General features: G+C 44.4%; 1 protein-coding gene across 1 annotated transcript in view; it reads right to left on the bottom strand.

Moving 5' to 3' along the window:
• The window catches only part of PTH2R (parathyroid hormone 2 receptor), a 76,819-nt gene that overhangs the window by 16,087 nt on the left and 40,660 nt on the right, over nucleotides 1–20,072 (bottom strand). The window lies entirely within an intron of this gene.

Below are 20,072 nucleotides of genomic sequence, written 5' to 3'. Positions count from 1 at the left end.
CAAACAATCAAAGGTTTGTGGGTTTTTTTTTAAGTTTTGTTTTTTCCCCATTGGCTAGAATGAGTCATGCTCATTTTGGAAGCATGTAGAAGAATGGGCCGCCATTTTCGGTCAGCCAAAAGAAACAGTCAGCGCTAGGTTATCAGTCTATCAAAAGACCAACAAAACCAGCCACATCATCACCATCAAAACAATCGTCCCAGCACTGGGACTAATTGCTTGCAATCGCAGAGTGAAAAGACAAGAGACTGAAAGCTCTGCTCAAGAGCTGATCCCGCCAGGGCACAGTTGAGACAGTAGTGGTTGCACAGAAGGGGTCATTCGCCAGTGCTGTCAAGACAGCATCTTTCATGAACGTTGACTGGAGACGTGGTTTTGAAGCAGGAAAAGCATGTCAGTCATAAGTTCAAGCTTCAGACTGATGCCAAAAAATGTGCTTGGCTGATAGATCAGTGACAGAGAGTGGAAGCGAAAACAAGACTTACCGATACAACCTAGATGGCCATATTAGACAAACATGCAGGGCTCTGATGACTAATGATGAGGGTACAGGGAATCAGAGTTTGTCTCTACAAAAACATAAGCCAAAATGATGCGATCCTTTACCTCCTGTTGCATGTTTTCTTTATATAAACGTAAGCATTACAGCTGTTTAGCTACTCTAGAGCAATGTACATACTTTACCACAAATGCTACAGTTGGGTCAGCTGTGGCTGCAATCATGTTAATGATAGAGGCCATGCCACTATTTGCTAAATGCAGATACCATGATTTTACAGGACTAACGTGTCAGTTTAGGGATAAGTTGTGAACTTTTTTTTCCTGCCGGGCCGGGCTTACACACATCCATTGGCCCATTGACATCAATGAGGTCCCAGTATGACTAAGTGCCCACCAGGCTGAGTTAGGGGGTCATAATCTAGCCCGTGGTTAGTAAATAATGCATATGAATTGCAAAGCACGGGTGCATCCATTTACAAGTAGTGATGGGCCTGGAGTGGCAAGTCTTAAGCAACATCAGGCCTTGTTTTAGGGCTATTTTATGAGCTCACTTCCCACTGAACGGGAGTATGTGTTGTCTGACCATCACAATCATTTTCTGTCTTACTCTATATGAGACTCTTAGCCCTTCAGGCTTGTCAACAGTGCCTTCTGCTCTCTAAAGGACTTATTTTCTTCCTTTTGTTGACAAAATAATGTCTGCAATATCATACCCACACAGAGACATGAAAGAATATCAACTGATTGGCATGCTGGACATGGTTTCAGCCCCTGTACAATAAGCAACATTTTAGTATGAAGCTACATTGCATATAAAGGGTCAAATGCTAAGCAAACACACCCAAAATACATCATTTGTGGTGTCTGCATGGCTATTTTTCAGCTGGAATAACTGACTTAATTGACAGTGGCTAGCACAGCTGAAACGCCTTTGACTTTTCATCAGAGCGCCACCCCATCTGTAATTGCATTGTCCAGTGCCCATGGCTGTCACATCGAAGCACTTCACAGTCTAATGCATTTATCCTCACAACAGCCCACTGAGGCAGGGAAGTGCTATTATCTACATTTGCTGGCTGGGGAAATGAAGCACAAAGAGACTAACTGACTGTTCCACAGTCGCACAGAATGCCAATGGCAAAGCGGGACCTTGAATGCAGGTCTCCCCACTCCTTGGGCAGGGGCCTTGCCCGCAGAGCAGAGCTTCAACTAGCGTCAAGCTGTGTTGAACCACTGACTTCAATGGAGTAATGCTGATTTACATCACCGGCTGTTCAGCCCACGTGTCGGTGATCCGCTTGCTAAAATAGATATTTAAAAACAATGGGATTTTCAATTCAAAAAAAGCCAGAAGAGTGGGAACTGGCTGGAGGCTATTTGCTGCTCATAGTGGGGGTTTAAACATCAGTAGCATTCCTTCTAAATGCCTGTGCCTACACAACTTATGTGGACTACTTTATAGTCTTTAAAAGTTTGCTTCTTTCGGTACGGAAGGTAGCTCTGTGGAAAGGAGCCCGACGGATAGCCCTAGAGACTGAAGTCACTAACTGAACAAGATGAGAGACAGCTACTGGAAGCTGGTTCCTTTTGAGTGCTGTTGAATGACCTCTGTGAAGTCAGTTGATGGTCTCCAGCCAATTTCAAGTTAGCAGATGCCCATATCACAAAAACCACCCGAGCAATTGACATCTTTACTGGAAGACTCAGCAGCGAGGGCAAGAACTGACTCACCCATCAGGGTGGGGGGTGGGAGGACATCTAACGTAATGAACACCAGTGAAAATGAGATAGGAGCTAAAGCTAAAATAGGGAAAGAACAAGATAAAAATTACTTAGACAAGTTAGATGTCTTCAAGTCAGCAGGACCTCATGAAATACATCTTAGATTACTCAAGGAGCTGACTGAGGAGATTTCTGAGCCATTTCATGATTATCTTCAAAAACTCAAGGAAGATGGGAGAGAGTCCAGAGGACTGGAAGAGGGCAAATATAGTGCCAATCTATAAAAGGGGGAATAAAGACAACCTGGGAAATTTCAGACTCATCAGTTTAACTTCAGTACCTAGAAAGATAATGGATCAAATAATCAATTTGTACTTTTCAGTTATTTTCATAAAGAAAGATGGTCATTGGTAACCATTACAACATGTTACTTGCAATTAAATGTAGCCGTTATGTTAAATTTGTTGCTTCTTTTTGGTAACCAGAAGGATATAAAATATCTACACATATTTATTGAAGCAATTACATAGCTTAATTTATTCAGACTCTTAGTTTTTCTATTTTTTAATCAGTTACAAAATGGTGAATGATGCATCTCTTACTTACTAGACGATTAATTTTTATTTATGATCCGCCAAGTTTTAATTAGATGGAAATTAAAATCTGATTAAAATGCACACTTTTTTATTTACTAAATAAAACTACCTTAAACGTGTTGGATACATAAGAAAAAGTTTGTCAAAGCACATTTTGCATTTAAAACTAACTGCTTTATTAAACAAAGGAGGTATTATCCATAGTTAATTAATTGAACGGCTTGTTTCTGGTCACCATATCCTTCTTGATTTTAGTACTAGTAGATCTCTCTCTCTCACATCTTCTTTTTTATTCACAGATTGCAAGAGGAAAACAATATTGCTTGCTTTTTCAACTCCCAATTGGTTTCTTAACCTTGAATGAACTAGCCATTGAACTGAATTAGATCAATAAACTGAAATGGAGGAATATTCTCTTTGCACTGGCAGAAGGGGCTACTGCTGTCAAAAGCTGAGTTAGCACTTCAAACACACACTTCTTTCAAGTGCTTAGCCAGTGACTTCAAGCAGTTCAGGGTTTGACTTTCTTAAAATCGAGGCAGCAAACTTGTACCATTTAATAGTTTTTGTATTTTATTTTAATAGATTAGAATAAATTTAGGCCTTAACATCGATTGTCAATTTGAAATTTCAATGTAAATAGGTTTATATTTTAAAAAGAAACCTGGATTTAAGTATTTAAAATTTGATTTTTTTTAAAAGTATCACCAATTTGTATTAATCTTGTCTCAAAGTGACATGATAATAGGCTACGGGGGACTTTGTTCTAGGACTTGTCTATATGGCAAGTTAGTGCACAGCAAGTTGGGGTGTAAATCGACAGCACACTAGCCTTCTATGCACTAACTGGCCCTGGGAACCCTGCTACCACACATGAAAAGCTCCCTAGTGCCCTTTGACATGAGTGCGTTTACTGCAAAGAAGCAGAGTCCACATGGTGACTTATGACAGGGCGACACTTACAGATGTAGAGCACTTTGAGTTAAACCAGCTTTCATAGAGCGCAATAAGGAAAGCGCTACAATCTGTCCACACTGACAGCTGCAAGCGCACTGGTGTGGCCACATTAGCAGCTCTTGCAATGGCCACAGAGAGTAGTGCATTGTGGTTGCTATTCCAGCATGCAAGTGGCTGCAACATGCTTTTCAAATGAGGGGGTGGGGTGTGACAGGGAGTGTGTTCTGTGTATATGGGGGGAGAGAGAGTGGGTGTTTGGGGGGCTGAGAGAATGTCAGCATGCTGTCTTGTAAGTTCAGACAGCAACAGACTCCCCGCCTGCCCGCCTCTCTCTCTCACACACAGCATTCCACAGTAATGGTTGCTTTGTCTCGGAGCAGACAAGCAAGCCGGCTTTCAGAAACGGAGCTTTCAAAGGGCATATCGGCATGCCTGCAGTAATTCCAAAACAGTGAGAAGAGTGGCCACTTGACTTAAGGGGATTATGGGATGTTTTCAGGGGCTGATCAGAGCGCAGTAATGCAATGCCTCATTCACACTGACACCTGGGCATTTCAGCCAATGCGCACCAAGTGTTAATCTTCTCATGAAGTGGAGTACCAGGAGCGCTGTAGCCCTGGATTCAGAGCACTCTATGTGCCTTGCCCGTGTGGACAGGTAGTGAGCTAGGGCGTCCGGGGCTGCTTTAATGTGCTCTAACTAGCAAGTGGAGCCAAGCCCCTAGTGTGCAGAAAGCTAGTGCGCAGTAGATTTACACTCCAACTTGCTGTGCACTAACTCGCCACATAGACAAGCCCTTAGCCTTTGCCTCCAGAGTCTTCCCACTTCATAAGAGACGTGAGTTAGTAAAAGATCTCAGCCCATATTTCCTTCAGGAATGCTGCCTTCCTGAACAAGGAATATGGAAACCTTCATTGTGTTGAGTGTTCTCCCTCTTCTTTCTTTGCTTAAATTCTGCTAGGCAGCATTGTTTGAATCGCAGCCGATCTGAATCATAGAACCATAGGGTTAGAAGGGACCACAAGGGCCATATGGTTATTGACCCTTTGAGTCCCTCAATATCCACTGGCAAAGTGTTCACCGTCAGTAACTACAATGGTTACCATGCCTGACAAACTCATTATGCATAACAGCCTTTTGCCATAATATTTATCTAAAGAGTATCTTGTAAGCTACCATATGGAAACTGGTGACACTGTGGTCATTAATATTCTTGTGTGAAATACGTTAAGTCCAAGCAATCCAAGCAGAGATGATAAGCAGATTTGTCCTAGAGAAAGGAAGGTATATGAACCAGTCTGCCAGCATCAAGCTTTGCGAGCCAGTGGATAATGCATTTGCCTCTGTGGTAAACAGAGTCATCAAGTTAATAGGTGAAGGAGAAAACAGCATGACTTGATTACAAGCAAAAGACACAGATAGAGTAATCAAACCAGCAGGAAAAGGGCTCCAGTTTGTTGGAAAACAAAAGAGCATGACTGGAGTCTGAACTCCAGGCTCTGAAGGCAAAGACAATGAACTTCAGGGAATATAAGGAGAAACAAAAAGACATTCTGATTATCCAACACTTTAGGGACTGAGAGACCTGTGCTCTTTGAATCTGTGAAAGATGGAATCCCGCAGACACGTGGGCTGAGGGGGATGAGAACTGACTCAGTAAGAAATTGCCTGAAACCACGATTGTGATCTGCTATGTTGTAGACACGGGCAAGCGTGTTTTACTTGCAACCACTGTCTGTTTCTATTATCCTTGGTTACTATCATTTAAATCACCGTTCTTAATTAATAAACCTTTGTTTCATTTTAGCATAAAATCATCTCAGTGCGGTGTATTAAAGTGCAGGTCCTCTGCTAAATTAACAGGCTGAGGTGTGCACCCTCTCTCTGGAGGCAGTGGACTTGGCAGTTTTTGTGTTTCCAATATTAGGGGCCGGATACTGCTCTTCCAGGGGGTTGGGAACTAGACAGCAATCCGCAATGCCAGGCTGAGACTGGCAGAGTCTCGAGGAGTTTGCTGGGGAGGTAGACAAACTGCTGACACACAGTGTTAGCTCCTGGAAAGCTTTCTCTTGCTGAGGCAGAGGGTAATACAGTGGCTTACAGTTCTGGACGCCGTGACAAAACATTCCAATGGCCAACTTCAGTGATACTGAAACACAGGAATTGTGATGAGAATGCCATCTGCTAATGAAGACACATTGAAATAAAATCTCTGGCTCATGTAAATCCAGAGGTAACACAAGACACTCTGAGCCAGATGCTGTTCTCCACTGCATAGGGGTACCTCTGGAATAACTCCATCAGCAGAGTGACTCCATGGATACATTAGTGCAACAGGGATCACAATCTCTCCTTGCTTAGTAAAAGAACTCTCAAGCTATCTATGGAAATTGACACACCTTTCAATACCTGCCAGTGGAGAATTACTAGGTTTTGTTTTGCTTTTTAACAGTAGTCAGAGATTCTTGCTAACAATTTTGAGTGGATGAAATGATTGCTGTGAGTCAGAATGTGGGAGACAGAAACTTTCAGATACTCAATCTAGTATTTACTGAAAACAAAACAAAAAAATCCTGTATCAGCCTTGTAAGAAAAGATAAATGGTGACATCCTGGGTGAAAAGGATGCTGGTAGTGAGCGACACTTCAAAAGAAACTTCACCAGCATCCTCTGCCAAAGATCAAAATGGAATGACCGATATTGTTCCTCCCACTATAAGGAAACTGAGCAACTTACAGAAAAGTTGGTGCCTTCCATTAGTTTTCTTTCACTCAAAATAACAGAGCACATGGGCTGATCAGCATTTTTTCAATTTCACTGAAATTCCAAATTTTGAAATAAAAAAAATTGAGTTGGACAAACTTTTGAATTGAAAAAGAAACCTGATGAAATGCTTCTCATCTCTCCCCTGCCCCATTATCCCTATATAGCACCATGATGGGGTAAAAAATCAGTAAGGAAAGTTCCCGTATGCATAGAGTAATTTGCTACTGTTGTGCCAAAGCATGGGAGACATTTGGAGAAGTCAAAGGGTGGCCATTCACACTGGAGTGCAGAGTTCTGTGAATGAGCAACAGAAGGGAGAGCTGCATGCTGCGGCTGAATAAACAGCCTCTGACTTTTGTGGTGCATGCACAGAGAAAAGACCAGAAGTATTTAATGGTGGTTTATAAGCTCTCCTTGCTTTCATAAGAAGAACACCACAATATAAGTGTTCATGATTTTCATTGGTTGACCATATCTATCCGAAGCTGTTCCAAAGGCTGTAAATTCAAAGGTTAAGAACATAAGAATGGCCATACTGGGTCAGACCAAAGGTCCATCTAGCCCAGTAGCCAGTCTCCCAACAGCAGCCAGTGCCAAGTGCCCGAGAGGGAATGAACAGAACGCTCTATCCCCTGTCGCCCATTCCCAGCTTCTGGCAAACAAACGGTTCTGAACATCTGTACGTCCCACTGACAGCAGTCTGAGGGGTGAGTGCTTGAGCACCTTTGAAAATATATCAACAGGTTCATGATACAATTTATTAAAAAAAAAGACACAGTTCCAACAGAAGAGCAGGTTGCTGAATGAGCAGATCACTTATTTATATGCCTAAATATGGGCTTTGAAGGATCCAGGTTTCAATATTTTTGGCCCAATACTCCTAGGCAGAAGCTCTATTAAGAACATAAGAACGGCCCTACTGAGTCAAACCAAAGGTCCATCCAGCCCAGTATCCTGTCTACTGACTGTGGCCAATGCCAGTGCCCCAGAGGGAGTGAACCTAACAGGTAATGATCAAGTGATCTCTCTCCTGCCATCAATCTCCACCCTCTGACAAACAGAGTCTAGGGACACCATTCCTTACCCATCCTTGCTAACAGCCATTAATGGACTTAACCTCCATGAACTTATCCAGTTATCTTTTAAACACTGTTATAGTTCTAGCCTTCACAACCTCCTCAGGCAAGGAGTTCCACTGATTGTGTGCTGTGTTTTAAATCTGCTGCCCATGAATTTTATTTGGTAGCCCCTAGTTCTTATATTATGGGAACAATTAAATAACTTTTCCTTATTCACTTTCTCCACACCACTCATGATTTTATATACCTCTATCATATCCCCCCTTAGTCTCCTCTTTTCCAAGCTGAAAAGTTCCTAGCCTCTTTAATCTCTCCTAATATGGAACCCGTTCCAAACCCCTAATCATTTTAGTTGCCTTTTTCTGAACTTTTTCTAGTGCCAGTATATCTTTTTTGAGATGAGGACACCACATCTGTACGCAGTGTGCAAGATGTGGGCATACTATGGATTTATATAAGAGCAATAAGATATTCTCCATCTTATTCTCTATCCCTTTTTTAATGATTCCTAACATCCTGTTTGCTTTTTTGACCACCTCTACACACTGCATGGACGTCTTCAGAGAACTATCCACAATGACTCCAAAATCTCTTTTCTGATTAGCTGTAGCTAAATTAGCTCCCATCATATTGTATGTATAGTTGGGGTTATTTTTCCAATGTGCATTACTTTACATTTATCCACATTAAATTTCATTTGCCATTTTGTTGCCCAAACACTTAGTTTTGTGAGATCTTTTTGAAGTTCTTCACAGTCTGCTTTGGTCTTAACTATCTTGAGCAGTTTAGTATCATCTGCAAACTTTGCCACCTCACTGTTTACCCCTTTCGCCAGATCATTTATGAATAAGTTGAATAGGATTGGTCCTAGGACTGAGGAACACCACTAGCTACCCCTCTCCATTCTAAGAATTAACCATTTATTCCTACCCTTTGTTCTCTGTCTTTTAACCAATTCTCAATCCATGAAAGGACCTTCCCTTTTATCCCATGACAGCTTAATTTACGTAACAGCCTTTGGTGAGGGACCTTGTCAAAGGCTTTCTGGAAATCTAAGTACACTATGTCCACTGGATCCCCCTTGTCCACCTTTGTTGACCCCTTCAAAGAACTCTAATAGATTAGTAAGACACGATTTCCCTTTACAGAAACCATGTTGACTTTTGCCCAACAAGTTATGTTCTTCTATGTGTCTGACAATTTTATTCTTTACTATTGTTTCAACTAATTTGCCCAGTACCGACATTAGACTTACCGGTCTGTAATTGCCAGGATCACCTCTAAAGCCCTTTTTAAATATTGGTGTTACATTAGCTATCTTCCAGTCACTGGGTACAGAAGCTGATTTAAAGAACAGGTTACAAACTACAGTTAATAGTTCCACAATTTCACATTTGAGTTCTTTCCAAACTCTTGGGTGAATGCCATCTGGTCCTGGTGACTTGTTACTGTTAAGTTTATCAATTAACTCCAAAACCTCCTCAAGTGACACTTCAATCTGTGACAATTCCTCAGATTTGTCACCTACAAAGGATGGCAAAGGTTTGGGAATCTCCCTCACATCCGCAGCCATGAAGACTGAAGCAGAGATTTCATTTAGTTTCTCCGCAATGACTTTATCATCTTTACGTGCTCCTTTTGTATCTCGGTCGTCCAGGGGCCCCACTGGCAATACCGGATTTACAATGGCACCACTGGAGCCGGGCCCACGCTCCAAAGGGGCCCTGGCCCAGCCTCTCTTCTCTTGGAAGCTTGGTGCTGCTGTGCCCAGGGCTCTGTCCTGCTGTTGCATGCAGCCGGTAGCAAAGCTCCCCCTCCCCTGCCTCTTACTTACTCCTCCTGCTCTCACTCACTCTACCTGCTCCCAATCAGCTGTTTGTGGGGGAGAGAGCAGCAGCAGAAGCTTCCGCTGCCTGGACCCCGGGTAGGGAGAGTTTGTTTCTCTGGAAGGAAATGATTTTTTTTTTTTTTTTTTTTACAGGCTGTCCCCATTTCCCAGATCTTCCTCCCCATCCTCCTCCCATGGTGCCCCCTGCCCTGCCCGGGGTCCCCTCTCCCCCTCAGTTCCCCCCTCCCATTTCCCAACTCCTTGCCCCTGGTGCCCTGTCCTTGCTCCAACTCCTAATGGGGGTGAGGGACCTTCTACAGCAGCACCCATGTCCTTCTTCCCAGCTCCAGCCTGGGCTAGAGAAGGAGCCTTACTGTCCCTCCAAGTCCTGGGAGCATTGGGTGGCTTAACAGTAGTGAGGGAAATACCCCTTCCAACAGCAGCTGCTGTCCCCTGAAGTGTGCAGGCATTGGGGGTCGGGGGGGCCTTAACACTGCACCCCCACCTTTACTCATCCCCCACCGCCATATCAGGGAGAGCGGTAAACAGTTATTGCATCACCAGAATTCACAAGTTTTCTTTAGCTGAAAGAGGTCACAGAACATTGCAAAAAGAGAGCAGTGCCTGGTTTTCCCCTCAAAAGGATAATTACTGAAGGCAAAGTGATGATATATTTTGTGAGGGAGGCCATGGAAAATTCAGTCCTCTACCCCATCTGTTCCTCGGCATTGGACATTTAATAACGTTCAGGAGAGAGAGGAGGAAGTGGAGAAGAGGGGGGGCAGGGCCTTGAGAATGGGGGTGGAATCAAGGCATACCCCCTCCAGCCCCCTGCTGTGAACTGCTCAGGGCAGGGGGCTGGGTGCATCTCCACAACCCCAGCCCGCCTCCCAAGCCCTGATCCCTGCACCCCCCCCACACAATTTCCAGCCCCCTGCCCTGACTTCTGCACCTTCCCATGACCTCAGCCCTGACTCCTGCACCCCCCCAAATCCCCACCCCCACCCTGAGCACCAAACGGGAGCTCCTGCACCCTCCCCCTCAACATACCCAGCTGCAACCCTCGCACTGAATGGGAACTGCCCCAGGTAAGCGCTCCACACCCCAACCTCCTGCCCCAACCCTGAGCCCCCTCCCTCATTCTAGCTCCTGACCAGACCCCAACTACCAGCCTGCTCCTGCACCCTAACTCTCTTCCAGACCCTGCACCCCCACCCTCAGCTCGGTACAGAGAGAGGCAAAGAGAATGGGCTAGAACCAGGGAGAAGGTAGGTAACCACTCTATGTGGGCAGGGGTGAGGGGGGGATCCTGTTTACCCCCTCCCCAGCCCTGCTGTGCTTGCAGTTTACTCCCAGCCCCTCCCTTGCTCCAACGACCAACCCTAGCTCCTGCCCCACTGTGTTTTTGCTCCCAGCCCCTGCCTTGCTCCAAGTCAGCAAGGACTAATCCTGCCCCCATGTCCCCCTGTGCTCATCTCACCCTTGGCCCCTCCCTCACTCCAGCTCGGGACCAATCCTTCCCCCACACGCACCATGCCCAGCTGTCAGGGTGGATAAAAATCAATGACTTAAAAAAAAACAGATTTTTAAAATTTAAATAGTTTCTCCCCCTCAAAAATCCAATCAAAGATAGTTTTAATTAAGATACATTATATCATGGAATAGGGATTATAAATTATGATTCTATAGTATAAGACAAGATATTCATGTAATGTTTGAGAAAAGTTTTGTAAATGAGTTCTAATAGTTCATGGCTTATTATGCAGACAAAACTACACAGGATCGTTTCAGGGGGTAAGGCAAAGATGACTCATTTATTATGATAAAAATTTGATCTATAACCACTAGCTAATACCTTAATATATATATACACACACACACACATACACACGCACGCACACACACACGCACACCAGATGTTCTACAGCTGCTGTATAGTTACCAGTCCTGAACATAGCTTGAGTTCATGGCTTGAGTTCACAGCTTGGGATCGGAGCTTGTAGCGGCTAACTGAGCAGGAAAGCTGGGCACAAGAAAGGCTGGGTCTGCCCTCCCATGTTGGCAGCAGAACGTTACCCTTCCAAGTCTTCCATCTCACCCATCCTTTCTGTAGGCTTTAGTTTGAATCCAGAGTCTATAGGTCTTGCTGTGTCACGCTGCCTCTGGGTTCGGTGTGATTGATCATCTGTCAATTGCAGACGTGACTTTCAGCCTGGCTTTGATCTTCCTTCTATTGTACCTTTGTTCTTTTCTTCTTAGGGTGGACTCTTCTTACTTTGTTAGGGCTTTTGTCTGCATCTTCAACCATTGGTGTTTGAACTCTGTTTCATCAGGACAGGCTGGTGCTGGAGGTTGAGTCCATCATCCATACATATCTCATTCACACATTTAAACTAAACTAATAAGATTATAGCAGGGTTTTGCAAAAATGAAGGTTGCAGCAAGCTTTTACAAAATGGAGTGAGCATTGTAAAATGGAGTTTGAATTACAATATGGCAAACAGTGAACATAAGTTGACAAGTGTAGTGAATGGCAAACAGTTTATAGGAGTTACAATGTAGGCAAGTGTAATGAATGGCAAACAATGAACAGAAGTTACAATCCTGAAACAGTGCAAGTCTCAGTGATTTAAGCAGGAATTGGATTGACAGTGAAATTTACAAGGGCAACTGGCTGAACAGCTATGGCTCTTAACAAGCATCTTAATTGCCAATTAGCCAGTTATTGGGGTAACTGGTTTTATGAATGAATGTTGTTTCATTCATAAAACTTTACTTATGAAGTTACATTAGTAAAGTGAACAATTAAAAACAATTTCATTCAACAGTTCTACAGGCTTAGGGACCCAATCTTACGGAGTTCCACAGACTTCTGTACAGATTATTTAGGTCAATTTTTCTATCTACCCCATGGGTCTCAATGCTCAGAAGATACCATCAGAGATGCTTAGTTTTGTAGTTCTCAAACTGTGGATTTGTGTCTCCAGAGGTAACATGCTTGTGAATAGCAAAAATGTTTTAAAATAAATAAATAAATAAATAATGTATAGATGTGAGAAATAACAGACCTCAACTCTACTGTCCCTCTGCAAATTTGTGTACACAGGGTCAACCCTTTACCTCTCTTTAAAAGTGAAAAGTTTCAAAAAGTTCAATGAATAGAAGATTGTTGGGGGCAGAATAGATCTGGATAAGAAGTCCGGAGATAAATGTGAGAAGTGAGGGACATATTTTTTTTTGTTAAAATATTATGTTTGCTGTTGAAGGAAAAAAATCCAGAATACTTCACGTTATTGTTTTAGTTAAATAAAACAATTTAAATGTTTGTCTGGTGACGTTTTCCTCCTAATACAGCCTGGCAAGAAAATCCTCCAAATACTAATGATTAATCTGTTCAATTGGAGATAGTTTGCCTCCCAATGACTTCGTAAATATCTGCTTCACTTACCTTTGGTAAATGAAATAACTAATCATTCATTTTCTGATATAGCTGTAAAACTAAATCTGAAAAGTTTTCAAAATAAATCACGGTTTAAAAATGTATAGTGTGTACCTTCTAAAAATGAAACCTACCGCTATCTCTGAGTTGTGAAGAATGTGTTTTAAGGTTATAACAACCAACAAGAATGCACTTTTATGTAGAAACCCATGATTAAATCAAGTCTTTCTAACTAGTGATTTAAATCATGATTTAAATCAAATCCACCCTGCCCGCTGTGCTCTTGTTCCCAGCCTCTTCATTCCTCAGGGGGGCCCACAAATATGTTTGGCGCCAGGCGCACAAAAAGTTTATCCGGCTCTGTCCACTGGTTGTTTAGCAGGCTTCCTGCTTCTGATGTACTTAAACATTTTATTACCTTTTGGGTTTTTGGTTAGCTGTTCTTCAAACTCCTTTTGGGCATTTCTTATTATATTTTTACACTTATTTTGGCAGTGTTTATGCTCCTTTCTATTTACCTGACTAGGATCTGACTTCCACTTTTTAAAAGATGCCTTTTTATCTCTCACTGCTCCTTTTACATGATTGTTAAGCCACAGTGGCTCTTTTTTAATTCTTTTACTGTGTTTTTTAATTTGGGGTATACATTGAAGTTGGGCCTCTATTATGGTGTCTTTGAAAAGTGTCCATGCAACTTGCAGGGATTTCACTCGTCACTGTACCTTTTAATTTCTGTTTAACTAACCTCCTTACTTTTGCATAGTTCCCCTTTCTGAAATTAAATGCCACAGTGTTGAGATGTTCTTCCCACCAGAGGAATGTTAAATGTTGTTATATTATGGTCACTATTTCCAAGCGGACCTGTTATAGTTACCTCTTGGACCAGATCCTGCGCTCCACTCAGAATTAAATCGAGAATTGCCTCTCCCCTTGTGGGTTCCTGTACCAGCTGCTCCAAGAAGCAGTCATTTAAAGTATCAAGAAATTCTGTCTCTGCATTTCGTCCTGAGGTGACATGTACCCAGTCAATATGGGGATAATTGAAATCCCCCACTATTATCGAGTTCTTTATTTTGATAGCCCCTCTAATCTCTCTTAGCATTTCATCGTCACTATCACTGTCCTGGTCAGGTGGTTGATAATAAGATCCCTACTGTTATGTTCTTCTTAGAGCATGGAATTACTGTCCATAGAGATTCTATGGAACATGGGGATTCATTTAAGATTTTTACTTCATTTGATTCTACATTTTCTTTCACATATAGTGCCACTCCCTCCCCGCCCTCCCTCCGACAACCTGTTCTGTCCTTCCGATATATTTTGTATCCCGGAATGATTGTGTCCCATTGAATCCTGTGGCACCTTATAGACTAACAGACGTTTTGGAGCATGAGCTTTCGTGGGTATTCCCCCACGAAAGCTCATGCTCCAAAACGTCTGTTAGTCTATAAGGTGCCACAGGATTCTTTGCTGTTTTTACAGATCCAGACTAACACGGCTACCGCTCTGATAGTTGTGTCCCATTGATTGTCCCCAGTCCACCAGGTTTCTGTGATGCCTATTATATCAATATCCTCCTTTAACACGAGGCACTCTAGTTCACTCATCTTATTATTTAGACTTCTAGCATTTGTGTACAAGAACTTTAAAAACTTGTCACTGTTTATTAGTCTGCCCTTTTCCAATGTGTCCGATTCTTTTTTATGTGAATGTTTCTCATCTGATGTGGCCCTTACATTATCCTCTTCCATCCTCTGCTCCTGACTAGAACCTAGAGAATCTCTATCAATAGACTCTCCTCTAAGAGAAGTCTCTGTCTGACCAACACGCTCCGCTGCAGCAATCGACTTTCCCCCATTTCTTAGTTTAAAAACTGCTCTGCAATCTTTTTAATGTTAAGTGCCAGCAGTCTGGATTCACTTTGGTTTAGGTGGAGCCCATCCTTCCTGTATAGGCTTCCCCCATCCCAACAGTTTCCCCAGTTCCTAATAAATCTAAACCTCTCCTCTCTACACCATCGTCTCATCCACGCATTGACACTCTGAAGCTCTGCCTGCCTACCTGGCCCTGCACGTGGAACTGAGAATGCTACCATAGAGGTCCTGGATTTCAGTCTCTTTCCTAGCAGCCTAAATTTGGCTGCCAGAGCGTCTCTCTTACCCTTCCCTATGTCACTGGTACCTATGTACCATGACCACTGGTTCCACCCCAGAACTACACAAGATTATCTTGATGCCTCGAGAGATCTGCAACCTATTAGTGGAAATATACCAATAAATCCAGTCATGGAATTCAAAAAAATAATTATGTCAGGGCAAATCAGAGATTTGTGTAAGCTCCTCCAGAGAGGGGATGCATATTAGCTGCTCACTTGCACATGCACCAAATCTGGTCCTATCTGGGGACCGAAGATCAGGCCCTGTACATCTTTGGAATATTTTACTCTGTGACAGCTGGGTCCATAATTCAGGTTTCAAAGGCATTTTTTTTCCCCACCTTGATGTGTTGCATGAAGGAAAGTGGCAGGGAGAGGCTTAAACATGGGTTCAAAATGCACCCACAGAAACTGCACTCCAAGCATTGTGACCCGGCACATGGGGTCACATCGCCACTTAGGTTTGGTGACTCATGCTGTGCCCTTGCAAAACAGCAGCCCTCTAGTGGTCAAGCCTGAAAATAACACTTGCAATTGCCAGCAGGAATGGGAATAGTGGCTTCTTTATAGGATTTTCACATCAAAGCTTCATAGACATCTTCTACATTAAAGGAGCAGCTACCCTTTGTTTCCTGTAGAGGTACAGCTGTCTCTCCTCGGCGATGATGTTTTTCATTAGCCACCACGGATTTCACTGCTTTCTTCCTTACCACAGACTTTAAGTGCAATGAATCTCATCACACAATGGAAAGAAGGTTCTAAGATGGGTTTTTTTTTATAGTTTGTATGTTTTATTGTAAAACTAGAGTTCCACTGTTGATTTGCAGGGGGGATCTTTATATGTGTCCTTTAAGGTGCCTCAGTTAAAAGCCCCATCACGGTCTGGCTGCTTGGCCCTCATGTGGATGCACAAGGAAAGGATGCAGGGCACATTTCCCCTCCCATCTGGTCTCCATGTTCATGAACCAGACACAATGTATCTGATGAGCACATGCCCAGCTCCCCTTCTGGGATCCTCACAGATACTAGCTGCCGTGTGGGGAGAAGGGTATGCAGAATTTAGGGACATGGTCCTACAGCCATCACTGTGCACCAGCAAGCACAGCTAGGTGGGAATGGGAGATTGGGGGGGTGAGATATTACATCTCTCCCTGGGTGGCGTACTTACCATGCCACGTATGCTGCCTGAAAGCCCCTTTCCCGGTGATTTCAATGCAGGCGTAACACAGCAGCTTCTGTCGTACGCATTTTCAGACCAAATTCTGCACTTCCCTGGACTCATGCTCAGAGCATCTAAGGAGAGGGTGAGAAAAAGGTGGCTCAAAGCCACCTTTCCAAACTGCTGATACTGGAGCGATCCCTTAAGGGCACAAATCATCTAAAGTGTTGTGTGTTCTGCTCCTAGCTCTGTTACACCATTCTGCAACTGCTAGCAGCAACTAACTCCAACAGCCGGTGATAGGACCCTAGATGGGGCGGGCTCCAAGTTACTACAGAGAATCCTTTCCCAGATGCCTGGCCGTTGGGTCTTGTTCAGTGTCCAACTGATCACCATATTTGGGGTCAGGAAGGAATTTCTCCTGGATCAGATTGGCAGAGACCCTGGGATTTTTTGCCTGTCCCTGAAGCATGGGGCATGGGTCACTTGCAGGTGTAAACTATGTAAGTGAGAACTCGAAGTCTTTAAATCATGCTTTGAGGACTTCAGTAACTCAGCAAGAGGTTAGGGGTTTATTACAGGAGTGGGCAGGTGAGGTTCGATGGCCTGCAAGTCAGACTAAATCATCGTGATGTTCCCTTCTGGCCCTAAAGTCTATGAGTCCCCACCTTTCCCTGCTCCCAACATACCTCTGACACAGGGGGAGGGGACTGTGGGCGGCCTATGGAAATGTTCACTTCATACTACTCAGGGGGTGTTTTACATTCAGGGAATCAGTGATGCCCCTTTAGGTCAATACAAAGCAGTTGAAATATAGTCAAGGATCTGGTCCAATATCTCAAAAAGAAATTTGGGAGTGGACCCAGACATTCCAAATCCCCTATCACTAGGGTGACCAGACGTCCTGTTTTTAAAGGGACAGTCCACTATTTCAGCTCTCCTGAAGGTGTCCCAACTTTTTCTTAAAAACAGGAAAATTGTCCTGTATTTTCTGTCTCCTCACCTACTGGCAGGTCCTGCTACTGGCCGGATCCCTGCTCTCCAGCTGCCCGCCCACCCACCAGCAGTAAGTGGGGAGGTCCAGTGGTTGACGATTGGGGTGGGTGTGCAAGGCTGGCGGAGGGGCAAAGCTGCAGCGCATGGAGCTGGTTGCTCTGTCAGCGCAGCCCACGCTGTATGTCGGCTCTCAGCAAGCAGGACCCACCCACCCCCCATCCTGTTTGCAGCCGATACTACTTTATTAGGTTATGTGTTGCCTCTGCTAACCACCCAGCTACCCTTTATGTGCTCCCCCTCTGTCTTCTCCTTGCTTTGCCCCTTCACCACCACCCCAGCCCAGCTGACCCTCCATCTCCCCAGCAGCAGGGCGCATCCCGCTCCCAGCACTGTGCGGAGACCCAGCCCCCAGGTCCTAGTGCTCAGCTCACCAACAGCCTGGCCAGCAAGCTCCTACCTTCCCCCACTGCCTCTGGCTGGGCCAGCGCCCTGAGAAAGTCCAAGACCTTCTGGCCCAGGACTCCGGCCAGGAGGAGCCAAGCCCAGCATGTGCCAAAGCACCTCACAGAACTGGCATGGGGAAACTTCTCCACCCCTCAGCTAAGCTTTGGAGTGGCAGTGGTGGGGAGGAAAGTGATTTCCAGTCTGTTCACACTCTGACCCTGCAGGCTCCACAGCAAGCACCCAGGCAGGGGCTTAGCACCCTCTTTGCCCACCACCTGCCTCCCTGCCCTGGGCCCTGTATGGAGTACAGGGAGTACGGAGCTGCTTTGTCCCTTAGGCACTCTGCCCTGCTGAGCCACCTCTCTGGCCATGTTCACTGAAGCCCCTGCAGTCAGGTTCTCCGGGTCCTGGTGCACAATGCTTCCTTAGGGCTTAACCTCTTCCTGCCCATGCTATAGCCTGGAGGTGTTAGCTGCCTTTCAACACTGTGCAGGTAGGAAGGGACAAGCTGCTTCCAGCCACAGGGAAGTGGGTGGTGTGAGGAGAGAGCCAGGTGACCCTGCATGCCTCCCACACATTGCCTCAGGAAGATGCAGTGGCAGGTACCAGGAGAGGTGGGTCCATCCCGGAGGCCCAGCCAGGCACGGAGGGTGGAGAGTGCCAGGCAGGGAGCGTCGGATTGGTCAAACCCCCACCTCTCCGGTGTGAGAGAGAGGTGTACGGGAGTGTGTGTATGTCACGTCTCCCCGTGAACCCTAAAGCCTTAACGATAAGAAGGTAAATAAAAAGAATCCAGCTACACAGTATTTCTTTTTAACAGGGGCTCAGTCAACCTGATGTTAATTTGAATGTTTATCCTGCATATTTCTGACTGATTTCTCATAGTCAAGCAAGTTCAATGGCAATTTTATGAGGTGGTCCATATTTAGCATAGAGAAATAGGGTCACTCTACCTATCACTCATGCTGAGCAAATGTGTGTCTGAATACACAATGTGCCTTTCTTCTAGGACATGAACAAAGACTTTTCCAGCCCAGCTCAGTATATATTTGTGGGTAGTGAAAGTGATGCCTGGTAGTAAATTGCTCTGAACAATTCCTACTGCCTAACGAAGTTTTGAACTATTGACATTCAGCAAAGCAAATCCTCAGCAATTATTACACAGACAAAAGTAAAGCTCTGGGAGGAAAGAATAATTTTCTGCACATATTGATGCAGAGAGTGAGAGCATGAAATAAGGTCACAGATATTGCTCAGTAGCAGCTCATATTATTCCTCATTTCAGCTGAATGCGAGGGCAAGTGTTAGCGCCAGGTTGTCCACTTAATAGCCATTTGTTTGAGGTTGGAATTGTTACTGTTAGATCGTCTCTTGATTTCTCTTTGGGACACAGAAATAGTGACAAAAAACAATTAGAGTCAGGAAAGTGCACTGATCGTGGAGCTTTCCCTTTCCAAGTTTTCTTTACTATGACGCACTCAGGGGCCTACATGAGAAGCAAGGCCGGGGAAGAGGTGAACTTATGGAGGACACTGGAGCTCTGCAGCAGGGTACACAAGAGATTTTACATGTCGACCTTGACAGCTATCCATGGGACTGATTCACAGGCGTGAAAAGCCTCAATGGGCTTTGGGTCAGGCCCCTTTGAGTAGCAGCCTTATTAAAACCATGGAAAACTCCCACCCAAAACAGCATCTTCATAACCTTTGAGAGAAGGTTGCTATGCCAGATTGCCGGAAAGCAAGAAAAGGAGCAGCTAAGTCATTCCACACCCCATCTCCACTCCATTCATTAGCTCTCATTCTCACGTTCCACCACCCACAACTATGTCTCTCCAGCCTTCAGCTGGAACAACCCAACCTGCATCTTTAAATCAATAAACTAGCTCACCTATGCAGGCCTTCAATTCTGACATTTCTGTATTTAAAAAAATCACTGGCAACATAGATCACTGATTCCTCCGTCACCCTAAAAATTACAGAGAAACAAAGCTCCCTGCTCCTGTTTGCAGTCTGACACCAGATCTCACTTACTCATACCAGTATGAACAGAGTGATAAACAAAACAAAACACAATCAGTGCATAACCAATAACAATAGGCACAGTGCCCGGGTGCTCGCTGGTTGTTCAGGATGGAGGCATAGGCATATATGTGGGCTGTGGGTGATGAAAGGGTAGTTGAGGGTAGTTGAAATTGATGAACGACATGCACGTGGAGTGTTGAATGACTTCTCTTATCTCCTTGTTTTTTGTGATGGGACTTTCAAAAACACTCAGCAACAGAATACCCTGCTCCTGTTGAAGTCAACAGTAAAAGCTCCACTGACCTCAGTGGCAGCCAGGAGGCCCAGACTGAGTGCGTTTGAAAAGCCCACCCTACATGCCTGGCTCTCGGCTGTCCAGAGAGTTTGGGAGTATGAAATGCAAATT

Source organism: Gopherus flavomarginatus, chromosome 10 (assembly GCF_025201925.1).
Source record: "Gopherus flavomarginatus isolate rGopFla2 chromosome 10, rGopFla2.mat.asm, whole genome shotgun sequence".
NCBI lineage: Eukaryota > Metazoa > Chordata > Testudines > Testudinidae > Gopherus > Gopherus flavomarginatus.
This window is presented reverse-complemented; position numbering and strand designations above follow the sequence as displayed.